Source organism: Daucus carota, chromosome 5, assembly GCF_001625215.2.
Source record: "Daucus carota subsp. sativus chromosome 5, DH1 v3.0, whole genome shotgun sequence".
NCBI classification, from domain to species: Eukaryota; Viridiplantae; Streptophyta; class Magnoliopsida; order Apiales; family Apiaceae; genus Daucus; species Daucus carota.
This window is the reverse complement of record NC_030385.2, coordinates 12,239,281-12,263,529: the sequence shown is the minus strand read 5'-3', so window position 1 is coordinate 12,263,529 and position 24,249 is coordinate 12,239,281. Positions and strand designations below refer to the sequence as shown.

The following is a 24,249-nucleotide window of genomic DNA, read 5'->3' as shown; positions in this document are numbered from 1 at the left end:
TAGGCAATCAACTCTGGGCGATGTACGCTCCTCTGCGACGTGCTGCTGTCCAGGAGTTTGATGATGTTCATCTCGAAACGGACAACTATGAAGCCTACATGACCTTGAAGCATTTCGATGAGGGAGTTCCTGCTTCTGTTTTCGATGTAACTTATCAACTTGACGCTCTCATCCGTAGCCCCAACTGGAAATGTGTTGTGTCTTATGTGCACCCATCGCGTAATCAGGCATCTCGATTTGTCGCGAAGCTAGGCATGGAGACCTGCATGCAGCTCTACACCCTTGACAGGCCAGTGGGAGGTCTTGAGGAGCTGCTTGACTGGGACCAGGGTATGGGAGTCCATCATCCTGCTTTCATGGATGTGCTGGTGCCTTCTGGTGCTCCGGACCCGGTGGATTTCAATGTTAGTATGTCTCTGGCTGAGCAAATTGATGATTGGGTCTGGGTCAGGTCAATGCTCCAAAAGCTGCCGAGAATGGACATGGACATCGATGAGCTCGAGGACATAATGGAAGGGGCAGTGGAGGACTCCTTTGTAGGTAGCTGGGGGCCAGACCGTTCTCTCTTGGCTCGTGAACCCCCGTTGGGGGACTTGGACTAAGTTGCTGCTGATGGGTACTTGTGGTAGGAGCCTATAGTAGTGCTTCCTCCATGAGTTAGTACTGGGGTTGGGAAGAAGACTATAGTGGAGCTTCTTCTCGGTGTTTAGTAGTCTGGCTCTTTTGTTCTGGGTTCTAGTATGTTTAAGTTGGCTTTGCTTTGATCGCTAGTGTAGGGTTCTTTTTGGTGTCCACTGCTTGTCGATCCCTCCTAGATGAGGCTCATGTACCCTGCTTTCTCTTAAAGAGAAGTTTGTTTCATAAATAAAATTTGGTTTATCAAAAAAAAATAATCCTTACATTTTCTTTTTTTATCTACAAACAGCAACCATATATAGCAGTATACAAGTATATAATCATTAAATGGGGCAAGAACGTGAACATGACATGACCAAAAAAGATCTTCAAATTTTATATGCATGAGAAGACATGAGATAGTATTCTAAAGTATTTTCAAGCATCTTGTTTACCAGCAACTTAATACTACATTTCATTGCCTTAAACCAGTCGATTGCATCTTATGACTTTTGTCTAAAGAGTTTATCCAGGCCTGGTTAACACTTAAACATCATATTAGTCTGGGTTAGAGAATTCTATTCCAGTTATTTCTGCAGCCTTAAGAAGGAGGTTACATTTACAAACCACAAGCTATGTCGTGGTCAAATACAATACACACCACCACCGTGGCTTGTGATATACTTGCGAGAAACATCAAAATGGAGCAGACCACATATAACAACTCCATCTGGAGGATGTATGAGAGGCTTGTGCACAATTATTTCCAAGCCGAGAGCAGAATTATTCTATTATAAATTGACAAACATAAATTAAAAAGTTTAAAAAATCATAAGATTAATGTCACAAACCAAATCCTGTTCTTATGCAATAGCATCCAGTAATGTAAAACTTCTTAACAAAAACAAATTCTGCAGAGAGCATTTAATCACAATCTAAGTCCAAAACAAAATACATATTAAAGGTTAAGGATAGTTACAGTATTTAGTATCTCAAAGTAAGATTTGGAGTTTAAATAGTAAAAGTTTAAGCTTATTTATCAATTCTCTAAAAAAAATTATATACACATATGTCATATGCGTATTTAAGTGGAAAGATAGGTTACTGCTATCGACAATTGATATTTATGACATGTCCTCTTCTCCTTATTGCTAAATTTAACTTGAAAACATGGTTATAAAAATAATTGATTCAACTTTTCCTAAATACCGGAAAAAGATTTTTTTAAAGATTATTATGATGAAATTTTTTATATTAAAGTTCACTTATTTTTATTTGTCATCCCTCTACTTTCGGCACTTGATGGGCATGTTGCATTATTCTTAAGCATAAGATAAGAAAGTAAATTAGATGATTTTACTTTTGTAAATTTTTAAATTTTTTTATTCAGTTAGGGACATTAATTTTGGTCCTATTGGGTGAATATAAGTATATAAAACTTAAGCATTTTTGTGAATCTTATAAGAGTTTTAGTTTTAACCAAAAGATATACTCTATATTATTATTAGTTAGGATGATAATATTGTATTGAGATATTTCATTAGTCATAAATGCAAGACTAAGTGAGTACATATAAAAAAAATACGCAAGAGTCTCATAATTATGTTGAATTATGAATTGTGTTATAATTCACTTTTATGATGATAATGAATTAATGATATTATATTTCCATTTTTCTACCAAATATTAGGGTTGATAGTTAATATTTATAAAATATTCATATTTGAATTTTAATAATATAATAGATCGACATCATATAAACTTATCAGTTTTTTTTTCTAGTGTTTATTCAATAACAATTTTGACGAGGCTGTTCATTTTTGGAGATTTCGTATACCTCTCCGATATACCGACCATCTCAACAGAGGGAGTAAAAGACTGCAGAGTCTCGCAAGTTGTGTGAACTGTGAATTAGGATCACAGTCCGGTTTAAATCGCAAAATCCGCATAAATCAATTTGACATTAATTCGATCCAGATCGAAACTGAAATGAGGTTTACGATTTTGTTTGACTAATTAAAAAAACCATGATTTGTGGGTTGGTTTCGGTTTAATATTAAACCAACTCGTTATAAAACCGAACCGCATATATACATATATACACATAAATATTTTTTTTGATAATTATATACACATAAATATTTAATATTATGTATATGTACAAAATATTATATATGATAAATATATTACTTTTTTAATTTATACGTGTTGGGTTGCTGTTATGTTGTTTAGAACATTTACTCTTTTGATTTATCAGACAGCTGCATTTTTATTATTTTGATTCATTTTGAACTATTGTTGAAGCAGTTTACAATTAAATTTTGACACTGCTCTTCAATTGATTTAAGTTTATGCAATTTTTAGACTAAATTTTGTATTTTAATTTAATTATGTGAAATTGTGCACTTAATGGAGACAAATTGATAATACTTTATTTTCTAGTATCATTCATGAATCTTATAAACCTTAGTCATAAACCAATCAACTCGTTAATCGAACAATCAAAAACCCCACCGCGATCCGGGTTAGTTGGTTTGCGAGTCACGGGTTGGTTTGAAATTTTTAAAACGGTTTTTCTATGGTGTGCCCAAGGGCACACACTAAGCACTAAAACTTATAAATTTGGGAGATTTTGATTGGCTTACACTCTTTAATAATGATGATCCCCCTTGCATTTACAACAACCACACCAATCAAATCCCTTCAATTTTATAAATGTTAGTGCTTAGCATGTGCCCTTGGGCACACACTAGACAAACCCTTTTTAAAAACAATAAAATAAAATAAAAGTTTGCTACTGTTCCTGTTTAGTCTAGAACAGACAGAGTGTTTCCTACCAGAACACGGGTTCCCAGGAGACTTTTTTTTTTTTTTTTTTGACAGAAGGGTTCCTAGGAGACTGAAAAAATGGATCCGCATGTTTTCGTCAATCGTATGGAGATCTTGAAACTTTTGTCATCTATGGTTAGTAAGGACTTGTTTTCTTCTGTTTATTCTTTTGTCCGTGTTTATTAATATATTGAGAGAGGGGAGAGAGAGAGAGAGAGTGAGTGGATGTGGATAACTGGATATGTATGTTCTGAGTTTGTGATAGCATAGAGTTTGACATACATAGAATTAATCACTTTGCCACTTGTATCTTGCGGCCTAATTCCTTCTATTAACACCATTAGAATATTCACGAGATCTATGTGGCCTAATTAAAGTATTAAAAAGTAGATTTGATTGTGCAAGATGAGCTTTGGGCTATTAATTTTATAGTGTGTGCATTTTGCTTGAAATGGTCCTACATGCTTAACTTTTTTCTTGTATGTCCCTATTCTTTTTTACTTGCATGCCTCTTGTTTTAAATTGGTGAACTTGGTAGAACCGTTTGTTATTAGCACGGATTGTAACTTGTTTGGAGCACGGCCCCTTGCGCACATATAAAATTCTGAATCTAAACATTGTCCACAGTAACTTTGCAGAGTTTTGCTTAGTTTTTATTAAGCATTATGCCCCGTAGACAAAAATGGCAAGATGGTTTGAATGATTCATCAGAAAGAGGGTTGTATGGTTGAATGATCCATCAGAAAGATGGTTGTATGGTTGAATGACCCAAGCATTGTGTCCCGTAGTCGAAAGTGAGAAATGTGTATATCAGAAAAGGGTCTTGAAAGATGGTCGCATGGTCAAATGACTCATTAGATTTTTGATGGATGCGTGAATGAGAAAAATCATTATGTCCCGTAGTCATAAGTGGGAGATGCTTAAATAAGAAAGGCTCTTGAAAGATGGTTGTATGGTCGAATGACTTATTAGGTGTTTGGTGGGTGTGTGAACGAGAAAAACTTCGGATTCGGCTATTTAAACCCGATTTAAAAAAATGGTTGTATGGTTGAATGACCCATCCGGTGTTTGATGGACTAGTGAGGAACCGACTTTGTTATCCTTCCACCGACAGGAGTGGGGTGTTTGGTGGGTGTGTGAATGAGAAAAAACTTCGGATTTGGCTATTTAAACTAGATAACAAAAATGGTTGTATGGTTGAATGACCCATCCGGTTTTTTGGTGGACTATTAAGGAACCGACTTGTTATGTGTTTGGTGGGTGTGTGAATGAGAAAAACTTCAGATTTGGCTATTTAAATCCGATTTAAAAAAATGGTTGTATGGTTGAATGACCCATCCGGTGTTTGATGGACTAGTGAGGAACCGACTTGTTATCCTTCCACCGACAAGAGTCGGGTGTTTGGTGGGTGTGTGAATGAGAAAAAAGTTCGGATTTGGCTAATTAAACTAGATAAAACAAAAATGGTTGTATGGTTGAATGACCCATCCGGTTTTTGGTGGACTATTGAGGAACCGACTTGTTATCCTTCCACCGACAGGAGAGGGAAGTGTTCGCTGCTCTGTGAAGCCAGCCTAGCGCAATGCCCTCCTCTTTAGGGGAAATGAACTCCTGGCTTTCGCCCAAAGCCCATGACCCTGCTCCCTACTTGGAATGGGCAGGCCAGTGTATAACCCCATGCTAGCCCAACCTTCTGGCCCAATCCAACCTCCAACCATCTTATAGCTCCCACTCAGGTTACAGGCCTGCGTTACCAGACCCAGCTGGAAGTGTGACCAACTCCCTGGGGTTCTAAACAAACACTGGCTCCATTCTGCGGACAATGTGGTGGAAACTGGAGCCTTTTTTGTTCTTTCTTTTTTAATGACATTCTTTTTCTTGTGATACATAACTTAATTATGCATATGAATTATATAAGTAACTTAGATTGTCGACTTCTTACTATTGTTAAAACCGCTTGGTTCTGACTTTTTATTTGATCAGGATTGTATATTTCTTAAAATCCTCACTGCATTTACTTGCAGCAGTCAACAAGGTTCTATAATTGCCAGGATATTATTTCAGAATTTGACATCTTATATATTTGCAAAATTTTAAACATCATTCTTGTATACAACATATTTGCATTTGTATTAGCATTGATCTAAGATAAAACTATATAACCGAGGTTGCCAATTTCTTGCTTTTAATTTGTTGGTTTGAAATTAAATGTTCAAGTGTTTTTGGCTTCAACACCTAATTTATGATTTTGGTAGTTTTCAAGTTGCTGACTGCTAAAACTATTGATTTACCGTTACAAGTTAAATTACATATTAGCATGCTTTTGAAAAGTTACGCACGTCATGTCAATCACAGTAATGATTTTGCATATTCTAACATTCAATATTTCAATGTCAGCTACTCACATTGTAACTCCGAGGTACTTAAGGCTTGTGACTAACAATGTCAGCCTTATTCTGGACCATAGAGAGAAATAACGAATACATACTCCAAAGCATCCGAAAAAAATTCTGTCCAGGGATTTAATTCAACTTTCTGTGTGAAGCAGGTAAAGAAACCACCATTTTCATTTTTTTGGCTTATGATGTGTAACAGGGACTTGTTCTTTTTTGATGATACAAGTCGAATACTTCACGTAATACTTTTGTTTTGCAATGACCCATCTATTTCTCCTAATTTTACTGATAAGATCTGAGCAACAGGATAATAACAAGAAAGTAAGAAGATATTGTTGGATTTTTCTTGCAAGTATAAAAAGAAGTGTATAAATCTCTGAATTGGCTTTATGTTTGTTTTGATATGTGACATATGTCTAATGCTGAACCATGTGAAGCTCATATAAGCAACTGAGATTGTCGACGTCTTAATATTATTAAAGCTGCCAATTTGGTCCTGCCTTTATATTTCATCAGGGTTTATTTGTCAAATTCTGAACTGCATTTATTTGCAGCAGGTCAATAATATTCCGTTACTAACAGAAAATTATTTGCAGAATTTGACATTTTATATATTTGCAAAATTTTAATTATCATATTTGTATACAACATTTTTACACTTGTATTAGCATTGATCTAAGATAAAAATATATAAATGATTTGATAGTTTTCAATTAAATGTTTAAATGTTTTTGGCTTCAGCACCTAATGAGAGATATGCATTATTCGGACAACTGTGTTATTCACAGTTGGTCAATAAATTACTGTTTAGTTTATTTTCTCTAGTTATATTTCAGTGAACATTTTAATGTGTGATGCCACGTTGTTACTCATGTCACTGTCATAGGAATCTTTCTGTTATTGGTGCCGTTGTCCTATCCATGAGGTGATATAAGGGTGTATGGACAATAGGCATGACTCAGCTTTTATATCCGTTTTCATGAAATAAACCTGCGAGTGTTTTCTCTGCATATCTTGTATTCTTCTTGCTTCATTTAGCTGTAGCTTTGTAAAAAGTAACATGGTATCAGAGCTGCTAATGAAGTTTTGTTTTTAGGAGAATGATGTGCTAGAGTTTGTCAGGTCTTTTTTCAGTTTTTTCACAAAAAGCTCTTTTTTCCATTGTTGTCATTTCTTGAAGAGAAAGCTGTGCTTTAGTTACTCTTCAATGGCCAGTGGTAGTAAATTCTCGTTTTCCGATATGCAAAACCCCTTGTTTTTACATCCATCCGACAATCCTCTCTCTATCAGTGTCACTAAGCTCCAGGGTACGACTGACTATCGATCTTGGCGCTGTTCCATGGAGATCCAGCTCTCTTCCAAACGTAAACTCGGGTTTGTTGATGGCACCGAAATCAAAAGCACCACAGATCCAACCGAAGCTCTGCAGTGGGACACCTGTAATAGCATGGTAACTTCCTGGATTCACAATAATATCTCTGACTCTATTAAGAAGTCTGTCTTGTTTATTACCTCTGCATCTGAAGTTTGGAAACAATTAGAAAAACGCTTTCAACTCACTCATGGTTCCAGAAAATATAAACTGAGTAAAGATGTTTATGGTATGAAGCAAAATGGTGCTACTCTTGCTGATTATTTCACAACTTTGAGTAGTTTATGGGAGGAGCTTGACTCTATGAATCTTTTACCTGCTGTGTCCACTGTTAGTGATGATGTCTCAAAACTGTTAAAAGCTATTAACTCTCAAAAAGAAGAGGCCAAGCTATTTCAGTTTCTTAATGGGTTAGATGATATATATAGCCCTCAACGCAATCAATTATTGATGCTGACCCCTCTTCCTAGTGTTGAAATGGCTTGTTCTGCCATTCAACAGGAGGAATCCCAACAATCTTACCTCTACTTTTGCTATTGACACTAATATGTCTGCCATGTTTAGCAAAAGCTCTGTTACTGTTGATAAAACTAGGCCTGTCACTTGTAGTCATTGTGGTGGCAAAAATCATCCTTCTGACAGGTGCTGGAATGTGCTTGGGTATCCCAAATGGCATTACAAATATAAACCTCCAGCCTCACCTAAAAACACATCTGCCAAGTGGCCAACCTCGAAACAAAACTATACCCATAAAAATCCAACTGCTGCTAACGTCTCCTTTGACCAAAACCCACTTGATTCCACCCAACCTATTGTTCTTTCTCCTCAACAACTCCATCAGCTGTTACAAAGCATGCCTACTCACACCAAATCCAGCCCTCTTGATCTTCATGATGACATCCCTTTCTCTGGAATGATTACTTGCAATGCTGTGCAATCTTCTGGGTCTCATTGGATTGTGGATACTGGTGCCACCATTCACATGACACCAGATTTCCAAATTCTACAACAGGTCCAGCCTCTTACTCCTAGTATGCATGTAAATCTTCCTACAGGAGCTACTGCTGTAGTCACTCATGTTGGTGAGGTGCACTTGGTCAATGGTCTCAAACTGCTGAATGTTTTGTATGTACCTGCCTTTACTCATAATTTATTGTCTATTCAGAAGTTGTCTGAGGATAATAACTGCTATGCTACGTTTTCACCCACTGAGTTTACCATAGCAGACACTAAAACTCACACTGTCAAGTGTAAAGGATCTGTTCTGAATGGTTTGTATCAACTGTCAAATACATCATCTCAGCAACTGTGCTGTGCAGTCATTAGTTCCACTGATGAGTATACTTTATGGCATAATAGGTTGGGCCATGCCCCTGCCTCTAAGCTCAAATTTATAGAGTGTGTTAAACACTGTATTCATGCTTCTGACAAAGTGTGTCTCACATGTCCTATGGCCAAGTTTACTAAGTTACCATTTCCTGTTAGTACCTCACATGCTTCAAAAGCTTTTGATATGCTTCACACACATATCTGGGGGCCTTATCGCGTTAGCACAAGGCAGAAATTCAACTATTTTCTCACATTGGTGGATGATTTTTCGAGAATGACTTGGATATATCTCTTACAACACAAGTCAGAATTTCTGACTTCTCTCCAGATCTTTCAGGCATTCATCAAAAAGCATTTTGATGCTTCTCTCAAAGTTGTGCGTTCTAATAATGCTCGAGAATTTGATGACTTGTCCTGCAAACAATTTTATCAAACTCATGGAATTGTTCACCAGACGTCTTGTAGCTACAGGCCACAACAAAATGCTCGCGTTGAGCGCAAGCACAGACATATACTTGAAGTTGCTCGAGCCCTGATATTTCAATCTGGTTTGAAGCAGTCTTACTGGGGTGAAGCTGTCCTAACAGCTGCTTATATAATCAACAGGTTACCTTCTCCTGTCCTTTCAAATAAATGCCCATATGAATTGTTGTATGAAATGCCTGTTGATTACTCTGAAATGCGTGCATTTGGGTGTCTTGCTCTTGCTGTCAATCCAGCACACACCTCTGATAAATTAGCCCCCAGAGGTGTACCTTGTGTTTTTGTTGGCTATTCCCCAACTCAGAAAGGTTTCCGCCTGCTTGATCTTCAAACCATGCAATTATTTGTCTCTCGTGATGTTATATTTCATGAGACAATCTTTCCTCTAAACACTACAGAATCCAATCCATACATGAAACCATTACCTATAGCTATGCCCCACCCTCTTGTTAACAATTACATTGATGATGACTTTGTTCTGGAACCACAAGTCAATGAACCTATTAACAGTGAACCTACATCTGACAGTACCACATCTATGCCACCATCAGAACATGAACCCAGTGATAGTGACCACTCACCTAGTAACCAAATCACCCCTCCCAGACGCTCATCTCGTACTCATAAAACACCTTCTTGGATGGAATCCTATGTCACCAAACCTTTCCCTCAACCCTCTGCCAATGTAGTCACTATAACTACACAGTTTATTCCTTCCACCTTTAACACTTTTCTCTCTTCTGTCACCACCCACAAAGACCCAACTTCCTTTAAACAAGCTGTAGTTGATGCTAACTGGGTCGATGCTATAAATCTGGAACTTACTGCATTAGAGGCTAATGATACTTGGGAGATTGTCCCTCTCCCACCTGGCAAAAAATCAATCGCCTGCAAATGGATTTTTAAAACAAAGTTTACACCTCAAGGCACCATTGAGCGTTACAAAGCCAGGCTTGTTATTCTGGGTTGTAAGCAAACATATGGTGTTGACTATGAGCATACTTTTGCTCCTGTGGCCAAAATGACCACCGTTAGAGCCCTCTTAGCTGTTGCAGCACTGCAGAACTGGCATGTCATTCAAATGGATGTTACGAACGCGTTTTTACATGGGGACTTATCTGAAACTGTGTACATGAAGTTGCCACAAGGCTATAGCCATCTTAGGTGCAGAATAGTTGTCAACCAGGGGGAGTTGTTCACACAGAAATCAAACTTAGTCTGTCGTCTGAAGAAATCTTTATACGGGCTGCGCCAAGCACCACGCAACTGGTTTGACAAACTATCTACAACCCTCAAAGGTATGAAGTTTGTTCAATCTCTTGCTGATTCCAGTTTGTTCACTCGTTCAACTGCAACTACTATTACTTTGGTGTTAGTTTATGTGGATGACTTGTTAGTTGCTGGCAATGCTCTTAGCGACATTGATACTCTCAAATCTATGTTGTCTACGCATTTTAAAATGAAAGATTTGGGTGATGTGCACTATTTTCTTGGCCTGGAAATCAGTCGTTCATCTGCTGGATTTTTTATCTCCCAAAAGAAGTATGCTGTGGATCTTATTGAAGAGTTTGAACTCACTTCTGTCACTCCATTAAAGCTTCCAATGGACATACATCTCCGTCTCACTGCTGAAAGTGGAGATTTTCTGAAAGATCCTCATCCTTACCAACGTGTGCTGGGCAAGCTTATCTACCTGACAATTACTCGTCCAGATATTTGTTTCTCTGTGAATATCTTAGCTCAGTTTATGCAACATCCAACCACAGGTCATATGGATGCTGCAATCAAACTTCTGCGATATATCAATTCTAACCCAGGTCAGGGCATCTTGTTGTCTTCAACTTTAGCAACTGAACTACGTGGCTTCTGTGATAGTGATTGGGCAACATGTCCCATGTCTCGTAGATCAACAACAGGCTACTGCATTCTTCTTGGCTCCTCTCCAATTTCTTGGAAAACCAAGAAACAATCTGTTGTTGCTCGCTCCTCTGCCGAAGCAGAATATCGCTCCATGGCTGTAGCTTCGTGTGAAATAACATGGCTTTCTACTCTGCATAAGGATATGGGGATTCAGAACTTGCCTCCTACTGTGCTGCACTGTGATAATCAAGCTGCCTTGGCGATGACTGCCAATCCTGTTCTCCATGAGCGAACAAAACATGTCGAGGTCGACTGCCACTACATCAGGGACAAGGTTAACTCTGGAGCAATTGTTACCAAGCATATTCCTACCTACGCTCAAGTGGCAGACATCTTCACGAAGGCTCTTTCATCTAAGCAGCATTATTTCCTGTTAAACAAGCTCGGAGCTGCAGCGGAGCTCCCCTCCCAGCTTGAGGGGGAGTAATGAGAGAGATGCATTATTCGGACAACTGTGTTATTCACAGTTGGTCAATAAATTACTGTTTAGTTTATTTTCTCTAGTTATATTTCAGTGAACATTTTAATGTGTGATGCCACGTTGTTACTCATGTCACTGTCATAGGAATCTTTCTGTTATTGGTGCCGTTGTCCTATCCATGAGGTGATATAAGGGTGTATGGACAATAGGCATGACTCAGCTTTTATATCCGTTTTCATGAAATAAACCTGCGAGTGTTTTCTCTGCATATCTTGTATTCTTCTTGCTTCATTTAGCTGTAGCTTTGTAAAAAGTAACAGCACCTAATTTATGATTTTGGTAATCTTCAACTAGCTAAGCAGTAGAACAATTTAATTTACTATTGCAAGTGAAGTTACATATTAGCATGCATTTGACAAGTTATGTATGTCACGTGTAATCACAGTAATTATTTTGCATATTCTAACCTTTAATATTTCAATGTCATTAGATGATCTGTAAAAAGACACTCACAATGTAACTCTGAGGTACTCACGGCTTGTGACTAACAATGTCAACCTTGTGCTGGATGATAGAGAGAAATAATGAATTCATAATTTAAAGCATCCGGAAAACATTTCTGTCCGGATTTAATTCAACTGTCTGTGTGAAGCAGGTAAAGAAATCACCATATAACCCTTCATTTTTTTGGCTTATGATGCGCAACAGTGACTCGTACTTTTTGATAACACAAGTCGAATACTTCACTTAATATATTTGTTTTGCAATGTTCCATCTCTTTCTCCTAATTTTTCTGATAAGATCTAAGAACTGGATAATAATAACAAGTAAGATGATTTCGTGGAATTTATCTTGCAAGTATAAAAAGAAGTGTATAAATCTCTGAACTGGCTTTATGTTTGTTTAGATGAGTCTAAGGCTGAACCATGTGAAGTTTTCTTATTGTTTTCTGTAAACACTCATTTGCACTTGATCAATAAAGGAGCATATCGATTACTGATGTTAGTACCATCTCAAAGGAACTATGTGTCAAGTAAACACTTGGTTATGAATAGGATGTTACTAATGTTGTTGAATCTTTGTTATGTTGTATAATGTATATATTCAAAAAGCACATGAGGTAGAATGAGTAAAATCTGAGATGCAATCGTCCAATTTAGAGAAGCATGTTGTTGATTGGTTAGAATAAAAGAAGAATTCTTTAATAACCCTTCAACAATGCAAACCAAGACTGATGACCTTGACCCTTTCAGAAAATACAGCTAGTCTTGAAGAACTATAAGATTTAAAAACTAATGCCTGTATAACTTTGTAGAATTTTCTTGAACACCTAAAGGCTAAAGTAAATAAAATCTGCTTTACTGCAGTATATGGCCTTGCATTAATTTGGGAAAGTCGAGTTGAGTTATACTTGGATGATGCAGTTTGAACGGACAACATCCACTAAACATAGATAACCGAGGTTCCAATTAAACTGGTATCGTTCGAATCAGTATGTACTTAAAGAACTTTTGTAGGCTTTTAGTTCACGACGGGATATGTGATTCTGTTCTTTTGGCCCTTGTAGAAGCACATGATATAGCAAGGCTGAACCAAGGATTTATTGTAATAAATATCAAACAATTTTGTTGACAGTTAAGCTAAGTTAATATATATGTTAAGGTGTGCAAATAATATAAAAGACACAGCATGACACATGATTTGACTAAATGTCCACCCGTATCCTCCTCTCTCACCAAAATGTAAGTCTCGAAGTGCTAAGCATGCCAGCCGTCAAACTTCTAGGATTTTGATAGAGAGGAGAGAATAGGATAAATGAACCAAGGGTTGACTAGAGGTCAAGCATTCATAAAATATATATGCTTTCAAGAAGTTGATGTAGATGCTACCTAGTTTTTATAGTAGTCCTAATAAAAGTATTTTCTGTGGTTTCTTAGAAGCTATAAATGCATGATATAACATACATAATTTTAGGACTAAAGTGTTGTATTACTTCATATTGTAATCAAGATAATGAAATCACTGATATTATAATCAAGATAATGAAACCACTGGGTCCTGTTGCATGCTTAGTTTGGTCATGGACTTTATCTCTCTCTAAATTTAAAATTATATCAAAAGAGTGGCTGGCACAAGCTATTAACGAGTCCCATACAGAAAGAAAATAGGTTAAATATTATGTATAATCAGAAGTTGTATGAGCTTTTAGCTTACGACCTTACTTGAACAGGATCTGTTCTATAGGCTCGTACCTCTGTATCCTTGATTTCAAAGGAGGCAGGTGACCAAGTCTGGTGGATGAAACATGACTGCATGACCAGAGCGTGATTAACAGCCAGTTTGGTCGGTTGACCCTTAAAGCTGTAGAGGATCGTTCTCAGCCGGATTCTCTGGCTGGGGTGGTCTTGCAGTTGTCTGACAGACTCCTATTCCTTCTTTTTTAGTCTCCTATAATATGCAGCAATCATAGAACCACCCGGTCCTGTAATATGCAGCAGTCATAGAACGACCTGTACTTCTTAAGTTTCTGGTAAACTGGCACTGTTTTTTTAGTCTCGTGTAATATGCAACAGCCAGAATGACCTTGTTCTTTTGGTCTCCTATAATATGCAGCAGTCAGACCTACCCTGTCTAGTAATATTACTTCTGTTTTAGTCTTCTGTAATATACAACGATCATAATTATCCTTGTTGATATTTATTAACTTTAATTTTATGTATATTCTAGATTTTGTCCAAAATATATATGTCAAATGACAAATAATATCAAGTTTAAATTAATAATATAAATTATAGCTTAAAAGGGATATATCTAAACCCTGTTGCGTCTATTAAGTAGATGATGTATAATTGGTAATTCGATAAATAAATTTTATTTTGTGTAATTATTTAATGAAACAAAATCACTTATGTATGAAGGGGTTGTTTGTGTGAACTTGCTACTATAGATCTCAAAGGACTCACGAAGTGATAATCCTGATATTGTTGATGTTGGCGGTGTGTAATAAACTGAAATAACTCGAAGGTTATTAAAATAATCTTGGGGCCGTATTTTTAATTTCTAATTTTTGGATTTGCAATGAAAACTTCTAATTGTTGCCCAACCTCCCATATATATATATATATAATTACTAAGTTCTAAATCTATCTTTTGTTGTGTATATATATATTGTAACCAGATAGGTATCAGAACTATAGAAGGCCTTATTATGTAAATTTTATATGTTATTGGTTTTAAAAGTCCATCTCTTATTTTTACCAAATTTCATGTTGCGAATAAATAATCATTACTTTCAGAGTTTACACTTTTTAAATTCGCGAGACCTTTATTAAATCCTATTTGAGCTTGGTATTAGAGTTAGTAAGTCTGAAATTCTTGAGACCTTATATACTATTTGAACTGGTTAGATTTAGACCTTACTTACACATGCCCTCGAGAACTGGTCGGATTTAGACCTTACTTACACATGCCCTCGATAAAAGCTAGGGAGTCTATAATAATAAGTCTATTGAAGCTCTGTCGTGGTGCAACAACACATAAACAAGGTGTGTAATTCCTACTTTTTGCACGGGGTATGGAGAACCGGAAAAAACTATACTCAACGGTGAAACTTTTAATACTCTTATTTGTCATACTCGGCCTCCCTTGTTCTCTCTCTCTTTGTTTGGTGATTGTGTGTAATACTTTGGCTTGTGATATGCAATAGTGATGTATATTACTGATAATACAACTCTTTGTTCGCAACTAAAGAGCACGAGAATAATGAGAAAGGAAGAGAAACCCGTGTGATTTCTTTTGAACATCAAGTAAAGGAATTATAAAGTCTTAAGAATATTGAATCACAAGAAATTATTTTTGAGTTGCATGTAAATTACATGTTAGAAAGGTTATACCAAATTTTTGAGATGAATTCTTTTCTGTTTCCCAGTAAAGTTGCATGTAGCGTTTTTTAATATGTGGTTCTTGAGCACATCTACTAATCCAGGCCTTCGTTCTTTCTAGATGATCCAGTGTATTCATTGATTGTTGAAGCCTTGGCCTCTGTGCTTAAGTTGCTCTCAATTCTCATTTTCGGCCTTCTAGCTTTTGAAAGGTGAGCTGGAGACCAATAGAATAGACAAAGGAATGTGGACTTCCGGGATGCATGTATGACGACTACTCTCAAATTGTTGGTTGCTTGGTCAAGGGAAGCATGAGAAGGTAACTTACATTCATGCAAATTAAATATCTTCAACCTCCATCTTGTTTACATATGAATTACTTGCTCCAAATTATGTGATTTCAACAAGAATAATAATAAAAAAGGATGCTAGCATAAGACAGTCAACTTAGCTCTGGAATTTCTCTATTGTTAGTTTGGCAAAGAAAATAACAAAATATGCTTGATGACTTGATTTGGTCTGGGTTGGGCGAGATGATGAAACTTGAAGAGTGTCAGGGTCTGAAATTATATATATAACAAAATATGCTTGATGACTTGATTTGGTGGGGTGCGCCAGGCCCGAGCAGTAGTGCAACGCTTGGGCGACGCGCAAAGACCCCAATAGCAAGCTATTGTGACGGGCCTTCCCCCTTAAAAAATAAATTTAATATCGTGTGGACCTATGGCCCACATATCAGATATTAAACTGATAAGAACAGATACTACACTTGATCTTAGCCAAAAGGCCGAGAAAGGTATGAGTGTTTTCTCTGTGTGATTTTGCTTTTAAAGCTCAGCTGTTGTAGCTCTGTCATATTTAACTCGAGGTGGTACTTGACTCTTCAAGAATGTCTGCATTCACTGCTTGTCAGCCATATTTCTTGAGTGGGAGAACTGCAGATATTAGAAGGAGCTAGCCGTGGAAACAGTTGTTAGACTTTCGATGATATGAGAGAATTCTGATATGGTACCCAGCGAAATACTAAAATACCCAGACGAGTGTTAATTATTGAAAGAGAAACCTGTCGAAGAACTTGATTAAAACCGAAACATGATAACGATTCATGTTGATGTTACCAGGAGATTTTCAGTTGGGTCAGGTGCTTTCAAGACGAGTAAGTTACATCTGGGAAGGACAACCTGTGCCTAATTGTTATATATATCCACTAAAAGGGCACGACTGTTTAACACCAGAATTGCAGAGTTACATCTGGGAAGGACAACCTGTGCCTAATTGTTATATATATCCACTAAAAGGGCACGACTGTTTAACACTAGAATTGCAGGGGCTGCGCGAACGCAGGCCCCCCTGTCACAAATTATGATGTAGGCTCCACCACTTGGGTAGACCTTAGGCAAGCACCCCTCCGCTGTGCAATGGAGGCCACTTACCCAGGCCATGGGCCTTCATGATCACCCATAGACCCCATCCAGGTAAGTATGTTGCAATGTAGGCTGTGCTGCCCTATTTATATCCTGGTGTTGATGTTTGCTGGTTGGCGCCCTCGATGAGGGAACTTTGATAGAAGAACTAGCTGATGCAGAAAGCGTTCTGCAATTAACTTTTATGAAATTATATAATTGAGAGCTAGAACTTTGTACTTTGTTAAATGTTTTTAAATTTCTTCCCTTTGTTCCTCACCTCCTGATTGGAATTTTTAGATTTCGTACGTTGTAGTCGTTAACTACACATTCATCGGAGCTAGTTCACTCTTTCATCTGTTCCCTCTTTGCAACGTTCCTTCCACTTCTCAATTATGGCATTTGTTCAACTCTTTCATGTATCTTTGATTTTTCATTTTGTTCTTGCAACATGTTATTCTTCTCAACCAAACGAAAATAAAATGTTAAGTTTGTCTTTCGTCCGTAACAAGAGGTCTAGGGTTTGATGAAAATCATGTGTGGGCGAGTATTTGAACTTTTGTAGTAGATTTAACATTGTAAGTTCCACCCGTCGAGGATTACCACATATGGCTCAAGCTTTACAAATAGGCTTTCATTTTCTTTATCATCTTCTCTTATTACACCACGGATCTGTTATGTTGCTAGAGAACAGGAACACATACATAAGACAGTAGTATGGCCTTCATAAGCAACTATACCTCGCACCACTGTTTAAGTAGATTTAAGACCAACTAATTGTAGTTCCGTGCACCACTATCAAAGTAGATGTAGGATTGTTCGTGTGAGAACTTAATTTAAAGCAACAGATTGGTTGTACGACATAATTTGGAAATTTTGAAAACTGAGTTTGGTCTGATTTCAGTTATTTGAGGTATAGATTCATATGCTACGACCACGAAATCCTATTCGGGATTCACTCCATTAATGTGTGTTCAAAAATAGTATATTATTGTGTTGTGTAGATATTTAAATCCGTTAATATAATGAAATCCACCCTTGAACCCATATTTTCTTGCCGGTATGGAATTGAAAGATTGACCGTGTAGTCTACTACAAAAGATTGCGATATGGCTTTTACACTATTGAATAAAATTCTAGCTTGTTAATGTCATAAAAATTGCCAAACACTAAAGCACATTTTAAACTTCTTGTTTGAGTTGCATTCGTAAAAAGATAACATTAACAAATAAATACATTTCTGATGCTACATGCTAGTTACGGTGTGTCTTTTGTTGCAATTTTAAGGGATGGACTTGTCTTCTATTCTAATAATAAAAGATTGACGTGGAATAAAGGATGCACTTATCTCTTATTGATATTTATCATAATAATTATCCTTGTTGATATTTTATTATCTTTAATCTTACTTATATATTAGATTTTGTCGAAAATATGTATGGCGAATGACTATATATAAATATAAATAAAATGTTGCATCTATTAAGTGGAAGATGTATAATTGGTATCTGATAAGAAAAACTTTGTTTCGTGTAATTATCTAATGGAACAAAATCACTTATGTGCGAAGGGGTTGTTTGTGTGAACTAGCTGCTGTAGATTAAGGATGAGTTACCAAGTGATAATCTTGATATTTTTGGTGTGTAATAAATTGAAATAACTCAAAGTTTATTATAATAAACTTGGGAGCGTACTTTCAGTTACTAAGTTTTAGATTTGCAATGGCGTTATAATCTAAATGTTATTTCTACTTGCTTTTAAAAGTCCATCTCTTATTTTTACCAAATTTCATGTTGCGAATAAATAATCATTACTATCAGAGTTCACACTTTTCAAATTCGCAGACCTTTATTAAATCCTATTTGAACTTGGAGAGTTGGTAAGTCTGAAATTCTCGAGACCTTATATACTATTTGAACTGGTTAGATTTAGACCTTACTTACACATGCCCTTGAGAACTGGTCAGATTTAGACCTTACTTACACATGACCTCGATCAAAGCTAGGGGGTCTATAATAATAAGTCTATTGAAGCTCTGTCGTGGTGCAACAACACATAAACAAGGTGTGTAATTCCTACTTTTTGCACGGGGTTTGGAGAACCGGAAAAAATTATACTCAACGGTGAAACTTTTAATACTCTTATTTGTCATACTCGGCCTCCCTTGTTCTCTCTCTCTTTGTTTGGTGATTGTGTGTAATACTTTGGCTTGTGATATGCAATAGCGATGTATATTACTGATAATACAACTCTTTGTTCGCAACTAAAGAGCACGAGAATAATGAGAAAGGAAGAGAAATCCGTGTGATTTCTTTTGAACATCAAGTAAAGGAATTATAAAGTCTTAAGAATATTGAATCACAAGAAATTATTTTTGAGTTGCATGTAAATTACATGTTAGAAAGGTTAAACCAAATTTTTTAGATGAATTCTTTTCTGTTTCCCGGTAAAGTTGCATGTAGCATTTTTTAATATGTGGTTCTTGAGCACATCTACTAATCCAGGCGTTCATTCTTTCTAGATGATCCAGTGTATTCATTGATTGTCGAAGCCTTGGCCTCTGTGCTGAAGCAGATTTTGATCTCACCGGACGTCATCCTGCTCTCAATTCTCATTGAAATACTCATTTTCGGCCTTCTAGCTTTTGAAAGGTGAGCTCTGGAGACCAATAGAATAGACAAAGGAATGTGAAATTTCGGGATGCATGTATGACGACTACTCTCAAATTGTTGGTTGCTTATTTAAGGGAAGCATGAGAAGGTAACTTATATTCATGCAAATTAAATATCTTCAACCTCCATCCTGTTTACATATGACTTACTCGCTCCAATTTATGTGATTTCAACAAGAATAATAATAAAAAAGGATGCTAGCATAAGACAGTCAACCTACCTCTGGAATTTCTCTATTGTTAGTTTGGCGAAAAAAATTTGGACCATTTCTCGATTTGTGCGTGTCATCCTTGCGCAGGGGCCATGCTAATCTTCTCTGTATCGTTCCAATTTTATCGGATGTCCCCGAAGGGAAAATTTTATCGGATGTCCCCGAAGGGAAATGGATATGGCTCTAAACTGGGTTATATGAATAGCGTAGAGTAAATGGTATTAGCCAATGTGGGACATTGGCTCAATTCTTGGGGGAAACATGGTCCAAGTGAGGTGAACTCCATGTCCAAAATTCTGCCCAATCCCCAATACAACTTGGTAGATCTCTCCAATATCACCAATCAACAATGATAAGTTGTTTGTACTACACAAATAGATGATTTGGCGGAAATCACTACAATCTTTTTCTATGCACTGGTATCTCATACTATTACCATATCAACACTTGTATTTGTTTTAGCAAGATCGAAATTAGTTTTCAATAATAGGGGATTTGAAGTTTTGCAAAACAATATATGTATAAATTTGTTTTTGAAATGAACTGATTGGACATTGGCGTCAGAATGAGGGAAAACCGGGAAAACCCATACTAATGACACTTATGAGGATCGTCGCCTCAAGTGAGGCATGCAACAACAGTTAACCTTGAGAATGCAAGCCGGAGGCTGCCTAAGCCACCTAAGAGACGGTAGAGATAGATGTCACACGTGTGATAGGGTATATATAGGCTGTGCATTATAAGTAGATGCGGGGAAAAATGTACGGAGAAGATTTTCAAAATCAAGCCTTCATGAAATTTTCAAAATCACAGAACCTGTCATGTCATTATCAGGACTATATTGCAGGAAAATTTCAGACTTTGAACTGTAGGGGTTGATTCCAGTGGAACTTCCCTCCAAAAATGGTCGTATGCCACTTTAAGTAGCAAGCACACGGTATTCTTTAGTAAAAGGCGAAAGAATAGTTCGCTTTGTGCTCACTACATGGCTGCGTGAAATGTAAGCGCAGCTAGTGCTTCTTGATATAGTCGTGAGAGGAGCGTGCGTGCTTATACTTCTTCACTATGGGTCTTAAACGGTACTGTTTTCTTGCGGGGCCTACTATGGGGAGTTCTTGTCAGTTTGGCTTTGTTCTCAGTACAAACCTGTTGGAGGTATAAGTTTCTCTATGAGTTACAGTTATAAAAATGACACCTTATAAGCTGCGTAAAGGTGATGAATCTGTTGCTAGAATGTCCCTCGCCCAGTCCCCGCCTCACAGCTCCGCGCGTGGAGGGCAGAAGTTGGTGCTGCCTCAACAACCTTCCCTCTAGTCCCTATATGCACCCCCGAGACTCATCTGAGACCCGCTTGATCATTTTGATCAACTAAACCCGTATGAGATACAGAGGAATGCTGCCATGTTGGGTCCATTCATCCGCTTTTAGGACCCTGCACATGGAACAAACTTGATGATTGCCAAGTTTCTCTTTATAAGATCGGAGAAAGAGGCCGCAGTATCTGATTAGCTCCATTCGGCAATGTCATAGTGATGATTGCCAAGTTTCTCTTTATAGGATCGGAGAAAGAGGCCGCAGTATCTGATTAGCTCCATTCGGCAATGTCATAGTATGGCTTTGTATTAGACAGCAGAAGGCACCGTTTGTGACTTGAGCGGGAAAATCTTCTGTCCACGTTTCAAAAAAATTCTCCGCCATGCTGGGTTGGGCGAGATGATGAAACTTGAAGAGTGTCAGGGTCTGAAATTATATATATAACAAAATATGCTTGATGACTTGATTTGGTCTGGGTTGGGCGAGATGATGAAACTTGAAGAGTGTCAGGGTCTGAAATTATATATATAACAAAATATGCTTGATGACTTGATTTGGTGGGGTGCGCCAGGCCCGAGCAGTAGTGCAACGCTTGGGCGACGCGCAAAGACCCCAATAGCAAGCTATTGTGATGGGCCTTCCCCCTTAAAAAATAAATTTAATATCGTGTGGACCTATGGCCCACATATCAGATATTAAACTGATAAGAACAGATACTACACTTGATCTTAGCCAAAAGGCCGAGAAAGGTATGAGTGTTTTCTCTGTGTGATTTTGCTTTTAAAGCTCAGCTGTTGTAGCTCTGTCATATTTAACTCGAGGTGGTACTTGACTCTTCAAGAATGTCTGCATTCACTGCTTGTCAGCCATATTTCTTGAGTGGGAGAACTGCAGATATTAGAAGGAGCTAGCCGTGGAAACAGTTGTTAGACTTTCGATGATATGAGAGAATTCTGATATATGGTACCCAGCGAAATACTAAAACACCCAGACGAGTGTTAATTATTGAAAGAGAAACCTGTCGAAGAACTTGATTAAAACCGAAACATGATAACGATTCATGTTGATGTTACCAGGAGATTTTCAGTTGGGTCAGGTGCTTTCAAGACGAGTAAGTTACATCTGGGAAGGACAACCTGTGCCTAATTGTTATATATATCCACTAAAAGGGCACGACTGTTTAACACCAGAATTGCAGAGTTACATCTGGGAAGGACAACCTGTGCCTAATTGTTATATATATCCACTAAAAGGGCACGACTGTTTAACACTAGAATTGCAGGGGCTGCGCGAACGCAGGCCCCCCTGTCACAAATTATGATGTAGGCTCCACCACTTGGGTAGACCTTAGGCAAGCACCCCTCCGCTGTGCAATGGAGGCCACTTACCCAGGCCATGGGCCTTCATGATCACCCATAGACCCCATCCAGGTAAGTATGTTGCAATGTAGGCTGTGCTGCCCTATTTATATCCTGGTGTTGATGTTTGCTGGTTGGCGCCCTCGATGAGGGAACTTTGATAGAAGAACTAGCTGATGCAGAAAGCGTTCTGCAATTAACTTTTATGAAATTATATAATTGAGAGCTAGAACTTTGTACTTTGTTAAATGTTTTTAAATTTCTTCCCTTTGTTCCTCACCTCCTGATTGGAATTTTTAGATTTCGTACGTTGTAGTCGTTAACTACACATTCATCGGAGCTAGTTCACTCTTTCATCTGTTCCCTCTTTGCAACGTTCCTTCCACTTCTCAATTATGGCATTTGTTCAACTCTTTCATGTATCTTTGATTTTTCATTTTGTTCTTGCAACATGTTATTCTTCTCAACCAAACGAAAATAAAATGTTAAGTTTGTCTTTCGTCCGTAACAAGAGGTCTAGGGTTTGATGAAAATCATGTGTGGGCGAGTATTTGAACTTTTGTAGTAGATTTAACATTGTAAGTTCCACCCGTCGAGGATTACCACATATGGCTCAAGCTTTACAAATAGGCTTTCATTTTCTTTATCATCTTCTCTTATTACACCACGGATCTGTTATGTTGCTAGAGAACAGGAACACATACATAAGACAGTAGTATGGCCTTCATAAGCAACTATACCTCGCACCACTGTTTAAGTAGATTTAAGACCAACTAATTGTAGTTCCGTGCACCACTATCAAAGTAGATGTAGGATTGTTCGTGTGAGAACTTAATTTAAAGCAACAGATTGGTTGTACGACATAATTTGGAAATTTTGAAAACTGAGTTTGGTCTGATTTCAGTTATTTGAGGTATAGATTCATATGCTACGACCACGAAATCCTATTCGGGATTCACTCCATTAATGTGTGTTCAAAAATAGTATATTATTGTGTTGTGTAGATATTTAAATCCGTTAATATAATGAAATCCACCCTTGAACCCATATTTTCTTGCCGGTATGGAATTGAAAGATTGACCGTGTAGTCTACTACAAAAGATTGCGATATGGCTTTTACACTATGGAATAAAATTCTAGCTTGTTAATGTCATAAAAATTGCCAAACACTAAAGCACATTTTAAACTTCTTGTTTGAGTTGCATTCGTAAAAAGATAACATTAACAAATAAATACATTTCTGATGCTACATGCTAGTTACGGTGTGTCTTTTGTTGCAATTTTAAGGGATGGACTTGTCTTCTATTCTAATAATAAAAGATTGACGTGGAATAAAGGATGCACTTATCTCTTATTGATATTTATCATAATAATTATCCTTGTTGATATTTTATTATCTTTAATCTTACTTATATATTAGATTTTGTCGAAAATATGTATGACGAATGACTATATATAAATATAAATAAAATGTTGCATCTATTAAGTGGAAGATGTATAATTGGTATCTGATAAGAAAAACTTTGTTTCGTGTAATTATCTAATGGAACAAAATCACTTATGTGCGAAGGGGTTGTTTGTGTGAACTAGCTGTTGTAGATTAAGGATGAGTTACCAAGTGATAATCTTGATATTTTTGGTGTGTAATAAATTGAAATAACTCAAAGTTTATTATAATAAACTTGGGAGCGTACTTTCAATTACTAAGTTTTAGATTTGCAATGGCGTTATAATCTAAATGTTATTTCTACTTGCTTTTAAAAGTCCATCTCTTATTTTTACCAAATTTCATGTTGCGAATAAATAATCATTACTATCAGAGTTCACACTTTTCAAATTCGCAGACCTTTATTAAATCCTATTTGAACTTGGAGAGTTGGTAAGTCTGAAATTCTCGAGACCTTATATACTATTTGAACTGGTTAGATTTAGACCTTACTTACACATGCCCTTGAGAACTGGTCAGATTTAGACCTTACTTACACATGACCTCGATCAAAGCTAGGGGGTCTATAATAATAAGTCTATTGAAGCTCTGTCGTGGT

The 24,249-nt window shown here is 37.1% G+C and overlaps 7 non-coding genes across 7 annotated transcripts; 1 reads left to right on the top strand and 6 right to left on the bottom strand.

Annotated features, from left to right (window-relative positions):
* The first annotated feature begins 13,577 nt into the window (after nt 1-13,577).
* On the top strand, nt 13,578-13,790 carry LOC135146890 (small nucleolar RNA U3). The gene has a single exon (XR_010283984.1). It is a non-coding gene; the product is annotated as a small nucleolar RNA U3 (small nucleolar RNA).
* A 2,060-nt stretch (nt 13,791-15,850) lies between these two features.
* LOC135146895 (U2 spliceosomal RNA) lies at nt 15,851-16,046 on the bottom strand. The gene has a single exon (XR_010283989.1). It is a non-coding gene; the product is annotated as a U2 spliceosomal RNA (small nuclear RNA).
* Nucleotides 16,047-16,570: 524 nt separating this feature from the next.
* Nucleotides 16,571-16,729, bottom strand: LOC135146832 (U1 spliceosomal RNA). Its single transcript, XR_010283929.1, has one exon. It is a non-coding gene; the product is annotated as a U1 spliceosomal RNA (small nuclear RNA).
* Nucleotides 16,730-19,573: 2,844 nt separating this feature from the next.
* LOC135146911 (U6 spliceosomal RNA) lies at nt 19,574-19,676 on the bottom strand. The gene has a single exon (XR_010284004.1). It is a non-coding gene; the product is annotated as a U6 spliceosomal RNA (small nuclear RNA).
* Nucleotides 19,677-20,407: 731 nt separating this feature from the next.
* Nucleotides 20,408-20,523, bottom strand: LOC135146903 (U5 spliceosomal RNA). The gene has a single exon (XR_010283996.1). It is a non-coding gene; the product is annotated as a U5 spliceosomal RNA (small nuclear RNA).
* An 880-nt stretch (nt 20,524-21,403) lies between these two features.
* LOC135146887 (U2 spliceosomal RNA) lies at nt 21,404-21,599 on the bottom strand. The gene has a single exon (XR_010283981.1). It is a non-coding gene; the product is annotated as a U2 spliceosomal RNA (small nuclear RNA).
* A 526-nt stretch (nt 21,600-22,125) lies between these two features.
* LOC135146927 (U1 spliceosomal RNA) lies at nt 22,126-22,284 on the bottom strand. Its single transcript, XR_010284020.1, has one exon. It is a non-coding gene; the product is annotated as a U1 spliceosomal RNA (small nuclear RNA).
* Nucleotides 22,285-24,249: the final 1,965 nt, after the last annotated feature.